This window comes from Pristiophorus japonicus, chromosome 1 (assembly GCF_044704955.1).
Source record: "Pristiophorus japonicus isolate sPriJap1 chromosome 1, sPriJap1.hap1, whole genome shotgun sequence".
Taxonomy (NCBI): Eukaryota; Metazoa; Chordata; class Chondrichthyes; family Pristiophoridae; genus Pristiophorus; species Pristiophorus japonicus.
In genome coordinates this window covers 196289234-196304183 of record NC_091977.1, presented here as the reverse complement: position 1 = coordinate 196304183, position 14950 = coordinate 196289234, and positions in this window count along the sequence as shown.

The following is a 14950-nucleotide window of genomic DNA, read 5'->3' as shown; positions in this document are numbered from 1 at the left end:
GCTCAGCCAATCAGGTAGGTAGTTCACAGGTTCCCATTAATAGCACCGAGACACGCGTATCTATTGGCGAGATTTTACACTTTTGTGCAGATTGCCCAAAAATGGGCGTTATTTCCAGTGTGGGCGGTAAACATGGGTTTTAAGATTGCCGGCTTGTCGCCCAGTCTCAAAGCCCCAATCTCCATTTTTGAAATTGGACGTTACCACGAGCGATATGAAATGGGCGGTAGCTTTAAATCTCTCTGACCTTCTGCCGTAAAGTCTCGCCGTCCTTAGCAACATCATTGCAATGCTCGTTTCCCATGATTCAGGAGGTCAGGGGTCATCATTACATGCGCAGAAGAGGAGACAGAGAGAGGGAGCAGAGAGGGACTGAAAGCTTGTGTGGCTGTGTTGTGTGCTTGTTTGACTGCTGTGGGAGGCACGAAGGAGATTCACCAGCAGCAAAAAGCCTACAAAGCACTAAGAACATAGTTGGCACCAAGTTTTTGTCCAACAAATAAGATATAACATGGAAGGGATGGAGGAGTCCATGGAGCTGGTAGCCAGGAACACTGGTGGCAGAGGGCTCCCAGTGGTCCCGGAGCACGGCACTGCACCCCAAGGTGCCGCACCCCCATTGCCAACCACACATGAGAGCCAGGAGCAACATCTTGCTTCTGGCTCAGAGCACATTCCCACCTTGGGACCGTCCCCTCCCGTATCCATCCAAGCAGTGGTTCAGCCGTCATTCCCTCCTCCCCCGCCCACCCCCCCAATGAAGCATCGCCTGAGGAGCTCCTCGGCCAGGCAGTTTGGAGTCAGGAGGGGAAGGGTTGAGGCGGCGAGGAGAAGCTGGGTGGGGGGGGTGGGGGGGGGGGGGTGAAGGGTTGGTTTATGATTTCAGACAAATGTTCGGTTTAAATGTTTTTTATTTCACAGAACCTTGTTGCGCATTGGCTCAGATAGCTGAACCGTTACACGCTGGTGATTCCTTAACATCAAAGGGTATAATTACACTTAACTTCAATCAATTTAAACTTTAACTGTCACCAAGGTGATGCCCACCATTGGTATATGACCTTCACACCCAGCAGTGTGACAGCCTTGTAAATAACACCAACGTTCTTTCAGGCAAAGCGCTCATTTATGAGTCTTGCAACTATCATGCCACCACGGGCCCTTTCATGCGGTCTACAAGGGGAGCGGGGGCATGGCTTCAGCATCAGCCTGATTGTCTGGGCCGATGTCAGCGTCCGCCTCCTGGTCCTCTTCCTCTCTCTGCTGAGGTGGACTGTCAAACTCATCAGGCAATTCTTGTCCCCTCCTGATAGCCAAGTTGTGCAGCATGGAGCACACCACCATGAATTGAGTTACCTGCTCAGGGTGGTGTTGAAGCTCACCTACTGAGTGGTCCAGGCATCTGAAGCACTGCTTAAGCACTCCAGTGATTTTCTCAACGATATTGCGAGTGGCTTTGTGGCTCTCATTGTATTGCGTCTCGGCTTCGGTGTGGGTGTCATGCAGGGGGGTCATCAGCCAGGTGGCGAGGCCATATCCTTTGTCACCAAGCATCCAGCATTGACCTTGTGGCTGATTGTTAAACAAGTCAGATACACTGCTCTCATGCAGGATGTGAGCATCATGGATGCTGCCTGGAAATTTAGCATTCTCTGCCAGTATAATTTGGTTTCCAAAGCCATCAAGAATGCACCCAAGTCATGGAACGTGACGGAGCTGCGTTTGTTCCTGGGTCTGCTCAACTAATTTGGTAACTTCCTACCGAAATTGAGCACCTTACTTGAACCACTGCACATGCTATTGAGAAAAGGCAACAGCTGGGTGTGGGGTGCATTGCAAGACACAACTTTCGAGAAAGCCACCAATCTGCTTTGCTCGAACAAGCTGCTGGCACATTATGACCCATGTAAACATTTAGTTTTGGCCTGTGACACATCGACATATGGAATTGGTTGCGTGTTACAACAAGCCAATGAGTCGGGTAAACATCAACCTGTCGCGTATGTATCCAAAAGTTTGTCTAAAGCAGAAAGAGCCTACAGTATTGTAGACAAAGAAGCTTCAGTGTGTGTGTACAGTATTAAAAAGATGCATCAATACCTGTTCGGTCTGAGGTTCGAATTAGAGACCGATCACAAGCCGCTCATTTTATTGTTTTTCAAAAGCAAAGGTATCAATACCAACGCTTTATCCCACATCCAAAAGTGGGCGCTGACATTATCTGCCTATGATTATGTCATTCGCCACAGACCTGGCACAGAGAATTGTGACAATGCTTTGAGCCGGTTGCCGTTGCCCACACCGGAGGTGAAAACGCCACAACCGGCAGATTTAATGTTAATCATGGATGCTTTTGAGAGTAAAGGTACCCCTGTCATGGCTCAACAAGTTAAGACCTGGACCAGCCAGGATTCGATTTTATCGGTGGTAAAGGGTTGCATCCTCAAAGGGGATTGGTCTGCTATACCTAAGCAAATGTGCGAGGAGGCCAAACAATACATTCGTCACAAGGATGAACTGTCTATTCAAGCAGATTGCATATTGTGGGGCAATCGTGTTGTAATTCCCAAGAAAGGGAGAAGTTCTTGCGTGAGTTACACAGCACACATCCGAGTATAGTGATGAGGAAGGCCATTGCCAAGTCTCATGTATGGTGGCCAGGAATTGATTCTGAGCTGGAAGCATGCGTGCTGCTCAGCAAAGCACCAGTGGAATCGCTGCTGAGTTTGTGGTCATGGCCATCCAAACCTTGGTCCAGGATCCATGTAGATTTTGCAGGTCCCTTCCTGGGCAAGATGTTTTTAGTGGTGATGGATGCTTATTCGAAGTGAATAGAATGCATAATCATGTCATCCAGTACATCCACGGCAACCATAGAGAATCTCAATGTCACGTTCGCGACACATGGTCTGCTTCACCAGTCAGGAGTTTCAGGAGTTTGTGAAACTTAATGGCATAAAACATGTAAGGTCAGCACCATTCAAGCCTGCGTCCAACAGGCAAGCTGAACGTGCAGTACAAATTATTAGGCAAAGCATGAGGAGAGTAACCCAAGGGTCACTGCAGACCCACTTGTCCTGCATACTGCTGAGTTACAGGACAAGACCCCACACACTCATAGGGGTCTTGCCTGCTGAACTCATGATGAAAAGAGGTCTTAAGACCAAGCTATCTCTGGTACACCTGGATTTAAATAATCATGTTGAATACAGAAGACAAAGTCAACAAGGGTACTACGATCGCGCAACTGTGTCATGCGAGATTTCTGTTAATGATCCTGTATATGTGTTGAATTATGGTCAGGGTCCCAAATGGATCGCTGGTACGGTCATGGCCAAGGAGGGCAACAGAGTATTTGTTGTTAAGCTCAAGAATGGGCAAACTTGCAGGAAACACATGGATCAAACAAAGCTGAGGCACACAGACGAGCCAGAGCAGTCGGACGAAGAAACCGTCGACGACCAACCAACCTACCAGTAGCCTTCAGTGGATTCGAGGGTCATCAGTGAACCCAGAATTTCCATCACGGACTTGTTCAATAAAAATGGACTTGCAATTCCTGACATGGCCACTGCTACCCCCAACAAGTCAGCCATCCAGCCACCAGCCACAACAGACTCAGCACCTTCACCCAAGGCTGGAATCGAACTGAGACGGTCAACCCAGGAGCGTAAAGCATCGGACTGTCTCAACCTGTGAAAGACAGTGATAAGATCTCAGAGGAGAGTAATATCATGTATGTACATGCTGTTTGTAGCCACCAGATAGTGTCATTGTTGGAGGCCACTGAGCAGCACGCACATGGTGCTGCTCTAGTATAAAAGACCAGCCATTTTGTGAGTCAGGCACTTTGGACTGTAATAAAGCAGAACAAGGTTGTACCTTGTTCAGTTAAACAGTACTCAGTTTGTACCTTTATTGCATTCATAACAATAGGGAAGCTGATAAAGTCCGTCCTGCATGCGTACAGGGCTTCAATGACCTGTCTAATGCAGCAATGTGTGGCATGCTGAGACAGACTGCAAATGTCACCAGCTAAGGCCTGAAAAGAACCCGATACGTAGAACGACAGTGCTACGGTGACTTTGACCTTGACGGACAGTGCAGTACTGATGGTGCTGGCAGGCTGCAGATCTCTCCTTATGAGCTGGCATACCTCAGTGATAACCTCTTTATGGAAGCGCAGTCTCCGAAGGCAGGTGTTATCGGACAAGTTGAGGTAAGACCGCTTCGCCCTGTACTTGGGGGTGTAACGTCTGGTCCTCCTCATCAGTCTGGCATGTTTTACATTGGACACATAATGCTGTGGAACGTACCTTCTGCCATCTTGAGTCTGCAGCATGTAATTGGTCATCAAGAGAGGGTGAGAAAGGACAGGCCCCATTCCAATAGCCATCTGTTTTCCACAGATTGGTCACAAAGAATGAATGTCCTGACGAAGACACCTATAAATTCCAATTGTTCACAGTATGATAAAGATGTTTGTTCAGATGTTCACATCACCTCCAAAGACCTCCAGAGTACATCCAAACTCTCCCAAGGTTGAAGCAGAGCAGCCTTTTAAATGATGCGACATGTGATTTAGAACATGGCATCTATAACGCTGTGAGTAGTTCCGGTTCGTTCCATTTTTTCCTGGCGGTTTTTTGAGCGGTCGATATTGTGGCCGAGATGTGTGCGAGGTGCCGAAAGTGGGGATGGGCGATTTTCTGGGTGTTAGTTTCAGCAAATATGATCTTTACGACAAAAAACAGTGGCCGGGTGGTATTATTAAATCTTGCCGTTAATTACAAGTGGAAAGTAATGCTGAGCGATATTATGGGCATTGGTTTCACCCATTCTGATGATTCCGGCAAAAAAAAGGTGGGTGGCGGTATTATTTTGTTTTGGCGTTACACACATAGGGAAAGTGACGCTCGGCGATAAATGTCCGAAAAATGGGCGTCAGTTTCAATTTTGTGGCTAAATGGGCGATACCTGGGCGTTATAGGTCACTTCAGCGTTAAAATGGACGTTAAGTGGGCATTATGCATGCAAAAAAAGTGGAAAATCTAACCCTACGAGTTCTCAGTGCTATTAATGGGAACAAAACCAATCACACAAAATAATAAAAAATAAAAAAGCAGACCACACATATTTAAAATGAATTGAAATTAAAGTTATTATGTCTTATAAAAATAAAATATTTTCCCGATTTAAAAAAAAGTTTTTTTAATTATGGTTAAAAATAAACTTACTGTAGTGGGGAGGGTTTTTAACAATAAACTATGTGTTTATAATTTTATTTTACAATTGTTTTTGTGTGCTTTAAAGCACTTGCGCCTGTAAAAATAGGCTATGCGCCTGCTTTTTCAGGAACAAGATTTTTGAGGATATTTGCTAGGCAAGATATGGGTAAATAGCCCAATCTTGCCCGTACAAATGTCTTCGCTCCTGATCTGTCATCCTCGCTCCCGATCTGGCTACGATCTATTAAGCTCCAGCTTGATAGATCGGAAAAGCCGGTTTTCAGCGCATGCGCATGCGCATTGAAAACCGGCTTTTCCGATGCCTTCCCGGGTCCATAGAAACTTCGTACGGGCCCAGGATGTCGGAATTTCCATGCCATTATTTTCACAGTTGATGTGCAATGGCTCCCATTTAAAATTAAATCCTCACCTTTATGATAACATCTTACTTTAAGAAAATGTGGCAGACTGAGCTGAAAGCTACTCTTTAAATAGAGAAAACAGCCAGTTGCACCTGTGAACTAACTACGTATCAGTGTTGTGCACACTTTATGCTCAGATCCTGGGCTTGTTTCCTGAACTACAGCTGAACTTGAAGTTATAACTGGATTATTTGGCTTTGCTGGTTTTCAGGTTGGAAGCCTGACCCAAGTCAGTTTCCTGTAACTAAACTGGAATAAACACTTAAAATGTGATTACAGGATTCAGTGAGTATGCAGACAAAGATTAAGTGCTTTATGACTGGAGGCACTGGGTTCCATTGATCTGTGAAATGCATTCAACTGCTCCTTAAAGGCTAAACTACAAAGGTTGATGTTATGGGTCTTATGGTAGTTGTCATTGAATTTTTATTCAATCCATTATTTGTGGTGATTAGATAAGCTCTTTAAATAGTTTATATTTTTTTCCCTTGCTCTTTCTATTTATCTCTCCATGCCAATCCACAGCTACAGGATGGAAAGTGGAAGGCAATGGGCATTGAGTAGAAACTAGATAATAGGAAGTGATGGAAAAAAGAAGGGTAAGTTACACTAGGCTGCTCTGTCGTAGTTATTTATAGTAGCCAGTTATAGAAGAGCACTAGCAGAGGCCTGGAGATAGGTCACCTGCTCACATCCCGGTTCAGAAAGATGTTGAAGAGTGCATGGAGTTCCAAAAATGTAGTGAAGAATAATGTTCTTTTAAAAGAAAGGAAAATGATTCTGACCAGAATGGTCCCTTATTAGAGTTGATCTTACAAACGTAGAAACATAGAAAATAGGTGCAGGAGTAGGCCATTCGGCCCTTCAAGCCTGCACTACCATTCAATAAGATCATGGCTGATCATTCACCTCAGTGCCTCTTTCCCGCATTCTCTCCATACCCCTTGATCCCTTTAGCCGTAAGGGCCACATCTAACTCTCTCTTGAATATATCCAATGAACTGGCATCAACGACTCTCTGCGGCAGGGAATTCCACAGGTTAACAACTCTCTGAGTGAAGAAGTTTCTCCTCATCTCAGTCCTAAATGGCCTACACCTTATCCTAAGACTGTGTCCCCCTAGTTCTGGACTTCCCCAACATCAGGAACATTCTTCCCGCATCTAACCTGTCCCATCCCGCCAGAATCTTATACGTTTCTATGAGATCCCCTCTCATCCTTCTAAACTCTAGTGTATAAAGGCCCAGTTGATCTAGTCTCTCCTCATATGTCAGTCCAGCCATACCTGGAATCAGCCTGGTGAACCGTGGCTGCACTCCCTCAATAGCAAGAACATCCTTCCTCAGATTAGGAGACCAAAACCAAACACAATATTCCAGTTGAGGCCTCACCAAGGCCCTGTACAATTGCAGTAATACCTCCCTGCTCCTATACTCAAATCCCCTAGCTATGAAGGCCAACATGCCATTTGCCTTCTTCACCGCCTGCTCTACCTGCATGCCAACTTTCAATGACTGATGAACCATGACACTCAGGTCTCGTTTCACCTCCCTTTTTCCTAATCTGCCGCCATTCAGATAATATTCTGCCTTCGTGTTTTTGCCACCAAAGTGGATAACCTCACATTTATCCACATTATACTGCATCTGCCATGCATTTGCTCACTCTCCTAACCTGTCCAAATCACCCTGCAGCCTCTTAGCATCCTCCTCACAGCTCACACCGCCACCCAGTTTAGTGTCATCTGCAAATTTGGAGATATTACCCGCAATTCCTTCATCCAAATCATTAATGTATATTGTGAAGAGCTGGGGTCCCAGCACTGAGCCCTGCGGTACTCCACTAGTTACTGCCTCCCATTCCGAAAAGGACCCATTTATCCCGACTCTCTGCTTCCTGTCTGCCAACCAATTCTCTATCCACGCCAGTACATTATCCCCAATACCATGTGCCTTGTTAATTAAATGTGTCAGGAGCATATTCAACTTCAAAGTTGGAGAAGTACACCCCCTTACAATAAAATAAACGGCATTCTACTGCCATCCTGTTAAATCCTGGGTTTCATGCCTTCTTCATTCACAGCCCAATACATACTTTAGTCTGGGGCCGGAAAATTGGAGCTGTTCGCACCGGCCAGTTTGGAAGAAAAAATGGTGGCCGTCTTGCTTCTGCCCACTTTCGATGCTGGCCAAGGGCTCAGCCATGCCCCTGCCAAGAATGGCCAGCATTGTCTCCTCCAAAGTGGTGAGGTGAAGCTAGGAATGTGAGGTGTGCCTCATATTTGATAGAGATTGTTAGTCGGTGAGTGATTGTGAGGGGGTGGGGGTTCATGCATTGAGCAATGTGTGATGCTAGTTGTGGAGTTGGTAGGAGATGACTTTTGAAAATTAATTCACTGACATAGACCACTCGTCTGAGGTGATGAACCACTTTGGACACTCCAGGTGCTCGGGGCAACACTGCTGACAGTGATGGCCTCGGCAATCCGATTCCACATCCTTCTTTCCGGAGGACCCCCTACACAAAGCTCAAGTGCTGCATCTGCAACCCTGGGTGCCCCTTCCCAGGTCTGTTGAGCCATTTGTGTTGGTGCTGATGCACTTTTACCATTTTTTATCAGCAGAAGGCAGCTCACCGTTAGGAGATGCAGACTACCTAATGCTGAAGCAATTTTTATTTTTTTTAGCTGCTGAAGACTGCTCAGCTTTAAGAGCTGAAAACTGCCTTTAAGAGGAGTAGGCTAGCTTTAAGTAAAGCTTTAAGTAAAGCTATCCTCACTCCAGCAATGCAAACTTCAGCCCCCTGCTGAGCGCACAGCCTGTCAGCAGCTCGTTCAGCACTAGGCTCTGCGCTACAATCATGATAATTAGCAGGCAGCACAAAGTTGACATGCTGCTTGCGCTTTGTGAATGGGCGTGGGGATATCTCACATCGCAGTGCCTGAGCCTGCTTTTTGGAAATTCCCGGCCTGGATGTCTATGAAGCCTTCAGTAAAACTTAAAGGCCTAGAAATTGGTCTCCTTAGCGCCTCCAGTTATCACCTCGAGGGGTGCGATAATGGGGTACCAATGACTTACCAACCGGGCGTAGCAAGATGAACGACTCTCGCTAACTTGGCCGGGAGGTTTGTGGCAGCAGTAACGCGTTGCGCCATGATCTCCTTTGTCCGGAGATCGTGATGTTATTGCCGTGCACATCGCCGCAGTAGCACACCAGGCCCGAACTTCGGTTCCGCCCTCTGCAGCATCGCCGGACGAAACTACAGGCAGCTGCAGGAGACGTTGTTAGGGAGGCCGGGAGCTTCGGGGTGGAAGTTAAAGGGGGGTTGCCGAGGTAAGTAGGAACATTTCTAAAATGCTTTTTTCAATTATTTCAATTCTCCTGGGCCGTGATTGATCAGCCCGGCACTCTGCTGGAGTGCATGAGGCTGATTGGGCCGGATCGTGGCTGGGGTCGAGGACCAGCTCACTGGTCCCAATGCAGAGCCTGCAGCGATGGCCCTTCCCTTTAAGGGAGCGAAGGAGCCTCGGAACGGAGCAGTTCTGGACAGCCCATTGTGCAGCGCTGCACCACTACCGCCGTGCCTGCATCCTGTAGCGCTCCAGGAAGGAAGTGGAGCGCTTGATTTCAAAAAAGTCAGGAATCATTAGCGCCTGGCACTAATTTTTCCAGCTTTCAAAAGTTAGTGCCCCAAACGGAACACTCCCGAATTTCTCCCCAAAGTCTTTTGGGGGGGATGATAAAAATATTAAAGCTCCAATAAGAGAGAGTTGATAACATCACAAATGGCAAGTGTATAGTACTCATCAACTGCAACACTGGACACAGAAAGATAGCTCTTTATTGCTTCTTTAAAATATGTTATTGAAATGAGTTTCTTGTGGGATACTTAATATATAAAACAGAGGTGTGTATAATTATATTACGCAATGATCGCAAACCATTTCAAATTTATTCATTTTATTCCAGTTTTTGAAAAGAAAATACCAAGAACACATTTTAAAGGTTTGCACAGCAGTGGGGAAAATGTCTACTTCCAGGAGATACAATAAATTGGGTACAGCCCTGCATTGGATGAATTGCACTGGGTTTGCCGACCGAATGGCCTTTTCTTATTCAAAAGCAAAATACTGCGGATGCTGGAATCTGAAATAAAAACAGAAAATGCTGGAAATCTTAACGGGTCAGGCAGCAGGGTTGGCCTTTTCTTGTTCCACACTTCCTTAAGTCTGCTTTAGTGTGATGTTTTCCCACTGGTTGAAATGGTGGAGAGGGCTACTGAATATTCAAAATTGACTGTTCGATGAACTGAATCCGTCAAAACTATCCCTCAAAAGAGGTGCTAAGGATCTTTTAAAATGTACTGTGCTTTCAACTGAGCTGTTGCTACACTCACACTGTTCATCAACAGAGTTTGGTGACTGGAGTGACTATTAAGCACATTGGTAGCTGCCTCACAAACATGCTGCATAATGATACAGGCCTATCCATAACTGACAGGTATCCCCCACTTACAAATAGATTCGTACATGCCGGGAACCTAAGTGTTAGTGCATAGTATTTATATTTTAAACACTCAAACAGTCATTAATAAAGAAATACCACGGGATTCTCCCGATCATCCACTGCAACTTTGGCGGAAGATCCAAAGAAACCCTAGAAAAATGGCGTAAATAGAAATTCAATCCCAAAGATCTTTTGTGGCTTTTTGGAATTGGGAAGGACTATAAAATGTTTACAAATTGAATTTTACCATCTGTGGAACACTGTAATTTTACAACTTGATCAAATCCAGCCTCTGCAGTTAGACACGTCACTATGTAAACATAGCCAGAGAGATATTGTTCTTACTATAGGAACCACATCTGTTAACTTTGACTCTAATTATATCTTTTACCCTAAGTACAACCATATTCAAAAATATTATATCAGCCAAGATATATGCATAGTAAAGCACATGATTATAAGAGAGTTTTCACATGGATCAAAGCACTTTCTGTACCATTGTAATCTAACTGCATATGAAGTGCTAAGACGGCATAATGAATCAGAAGACTGAGAGGTGACCTGCTAGAGGTCTTCAAAATCATGAAGCGGTTCAATAGCATAGACGTAGAGAAGATGTTTCCACTTGTGAGGGAGTTGAAAACTAAGGTCCGTAAATATAAAATAGTAACTCATAAATCCAATAAGGAATTCAGGAGAAACATTTTTACTCCGAAAGTGGTGAGAATGTGGAACTCGTTGCCATAGGGAGTGGTTGAGGCAAATTGAATAGATGCATTTAAAGGGAAGCTAGATAAAGAAATGAGAGAGAAGGCAATAGAAAGATATGTTGATAGGGTGAGATGAGGTAAGGTGGGAGGAGACTCATGTGGAGCATAAACAATGGAAAAGATCTGATGGGCTGAATGGCTTGTTTCTGCGTTGTAATTTCTATGTAAATTAATAACTTGCAAGGGACAATATTAAATACTTCTCAGTTGAGATTGAGAAGCTGCTTACGACTATGACTGTGTGACTATCTAATACGTTGTTCCGTGGAGTTACTATCATCATCATCATCATAGGCATTCCCTCGGAATCGAGGAAGACTTGCTTCCACTCTTAAAATGAGTTCTTAGGTGGCTGAACAATCCAATACAAGAACCACAGTCCCTGTCACAGGTGGGACAGGTAGTCGTTGAGGGAAAATGTGGGTGGGACTGGTTTGCCGCACGCTCTTTCTGCTGCCTGTGCTTGATTTCTGCATGTTCTCAGCGATGAGACTCGAGGTGCTCATCGCCCTCCCGGATGCACTTCCTCCACTTAGGGCGGTCTTTGGCCAGGGACTCCCAGGTGTCAGTGGGGATGTTGCACTTTACCAGGGAGGCTTTGAGGGCGTCCTTGTAACGTTTCCGCTGCCCACCTTTGGCTCGTTTGCCGTGAAGGAGTTCCGAGTGAATTACTATATAGAGATGCTGGGTGAAGGTTAGTCTCTTTCTGACAGTCATCCTGACTTCTATCATGCACCACCCAGCTTCTGATATTGGGCAATGTGATAGGAAAAGCATAGATGTCAGGTCTTACTTACTGATGGTACAGAGATGTATCATAGCTTTATTAATAGGGAATTAATAATGGGGAGCAGGGAAATGGCAGTGACGTTGAACAAATATTTTGTATCGGTCTTCACAGAAGAAGACACTATAAACATCCCAATAGTGGATAATCAAGGGGCTATAGGGAGGGAGGAACTTAATACCATCATTATCACTAATGAAGTAGTACAAGGTAAAATAATAGGAATAAAGGTGGACAAGTCCCCTGGACCTGATGGCTTGCATCCTAAGGTCTTAAGAGAAGTGGCAGTAGAGATAGTGGATGCATTGGTTGTAATCTACCAAAATTCCCTGGATTCTGGGGCAGTCCCAGCGGATTGGAAAACAGCAAATGTAACGCCCCTATTTAAAAAAGGAGGTAGAAAAAAGCAGAAAACTATAGACCAGTTAGTCGAACATCTGTCATTGGGGAAAATGCTGGAGTCTATTATTAAGCAGTAGTGGGACATTTGGAAAAGCATGATTCAATCAAGCAGAGTCAGCATGGTTTTATGAAAGGGAAATCATGTTGACAAATTTGCTGGAGTTCTTTGAGGATGTAACGAGCAGGGTGGATAAGGGGGAACCAGTGGATGTGGTGTATTTGGATTTCCAGAAGGCATTCAATAAGGTGCCACGTAAGAGGTTACTGCACAAGATAAAAGCTTACGGGGTTGGGGATAATGTATTAGCATGGATAGAGGATCGGCTAACTAACAGAAAGCAGAGAGTTGGGATAAATGGTTAATTTTCCAGTTGGCAAACAGTAACTAGTGGGGTGCCGCAGGGATCGGTGCTGGGTCCTCAACTATTTACAATCTATATTAATGACTTGGATGAAGGGACCGAGTGTAATGTAGCCAAGTTTGCTGATGATACAAAGATGGGTGGGAAAGTAAATTGTGAGGAGGACACAAAAAATCTGCAAAAGGATATAGACAGGCTAAGTGAGTGGGCAACAATTTGGCAGATGTAATAGAATGTGGGAAAATGTGAGGTTATCCACTTTGACAGAAATAATAGAAAAGCAAATTATAATTTAAATTGAGAAAACTTGCAAAGTGCTTAGAAACCTGGGGGTCCGTGTGCATGAAACACAAAAAGTTAGTATGCAGGTACAGCAAGTAATAAGAACACAAGAACAAAAGAAATAAGAGCAGGAATAGGCCATACTGCCCTTTGAGCCTGCTCTGCCATTCAACACGACCATGGCTGATCCGATCATGGACTCAGGTCCACTTCCCTGCCCACTCCCCATAACCCCTTATCCTCTTATTGTTTAAGAAAATGTCTATTTCTGTCTTAAATTTATTCAATGTCCCAGCTTCCACAGCTCTCTGAGGCAGCGAATTCCACAGATTTACAACCCTCTGAGAGAAGAAATTTCACCTCATCTCAGTTTTAAATGGGTGGCCCCTTATTCTAAGATTATGTCCTCAAGTTCTAGTCTCCCCTATCAACGGAAACATCCTGTCTGCATCCACCTTGTCAAGCCCCCTCATAATCTTATACATTTCGATAAGATCATCTCTCATTATTCTGAATTCCAATGAGTAGAGGTCCAACCTACTCAAACTTTCCTCATAAGTCAACCCCCTCATCTCTGGAATCAACCTTGTGAATCTTCTCTGAACTGTCTCCAAAGCAAGTATGTGCTTTCATAAATATGGAAACCAAAACTGTACGCAGTATTCCAGGTGTGGCCTCACCAATACCCTGTAGAACTGTAGCAAGACTTCCCTGCTTTTATACTCCATCCCCTTTGCAATAAAGGCCAAGATTCCATTGGTCTTCCTGATCACTTGCTGTACGTGCATACTATCCTTTTGTGTTTCATGCACAAGTACCCCCAGGTCCCGCTGTACTGCAGCACTTTGCAATCTTTCTCCATTTAAATAATAACTTGCTCTTTGATTTTTTTCTGCCAAAGTGCATGACCTCATACTTTACAACATTATACTCCATCTGCCAACTTTTGTGCCCACACACTTAGCCTGTCTATGTCCTTTTGCAGATTTTTTGTGTCCTCCTCACACATTACTTTTCCTCCCATCTTTGTATCGTCAGCAAACTTGGCTACCTACGTTACACTCAATCCCTTCTTCCAAGTCATTAATATAGATTGTAAATAGTTGGATCAGGAAGGCAAACGGAATGTTGGCTTTTATTGCAAGGGGGATAGAGTATAAAAGCAGAGAAGTCCTGCTAAAACTGTGCAGAGTATTGGTGCAGTCACACTTGGAGTACTGAGTATGGTTGTGGTCTCCGTATTTAAGGAAGGATATACTTGCATTGGAGGCTGTTCAGAGAAGATTCACTAGGTTGATTCTGGAGATGAGGGGTTGACTTATGTGGTAGGTTGGAGTTCAGAAGAATGAGAGGTGATCTTATTGCAAGGTATAAGATAATAGAAACATAGAAATATAGAAAATAGATGCAGCAGTAGGCCATTTGGCCCTTGGAGCCTGCACCACCATTCAATAAGATCATGGCTCATCATTCACCTCAGTACCCCTTTCCTGCTTTCTCTCCATACCCCTTGATCCCTTTAGCTGTAAGGGCCATATCTAACTCCCTCTTGAATATATGTAATGAACTGGCATCAACAACTCTCTGCGGTAGAGAACGCCACAGGTTAATACTCTCTGAAGAAGTTTCTCCTTATCTCGGTCCTAAATGGCTTACCCCTTATTCTTAGACTGTGACCCCTGGTTCTAGACATCCCCAACATCGGGAACATTATTCCTGCATCTAACCTGTCCTTTCCTGTCAGAATTTTATATGTTTGTTTGAGATTCCCTCTCATTCTTCTAAACTCCAGTGAATACAAGTCCAGTCGATCCAGTCTCTCCTCATATGTCAGTCCTGCCATCCTGGGAATCAGTCTGGTGAACCTTCGCTGCACTCCCTCAATAGCAAGAATGTCCTTCCTCAGATTAGGAGACCAAAATTGAACACAATGTTCCAGGTGAGGCTTCACCAAGTCCCTGTACAACTCCTGTAAGATCTCCCTGCTCCTATACTCAAATCCCTTAGCTCTGAAGGCCAACATGCAATTTGCCTTCTTCACCACCTGCTGTACCTGCATGCCAACTTTCAATGACTGATATACCATGACACCCAGGTCTCGTTACACCTCCCCTTTCCCTAATCTTCCACCATTCAGATAATATTCTGCCTTCATGTTTTTGCCACCAAAGTGGATAATCTCATATTTATC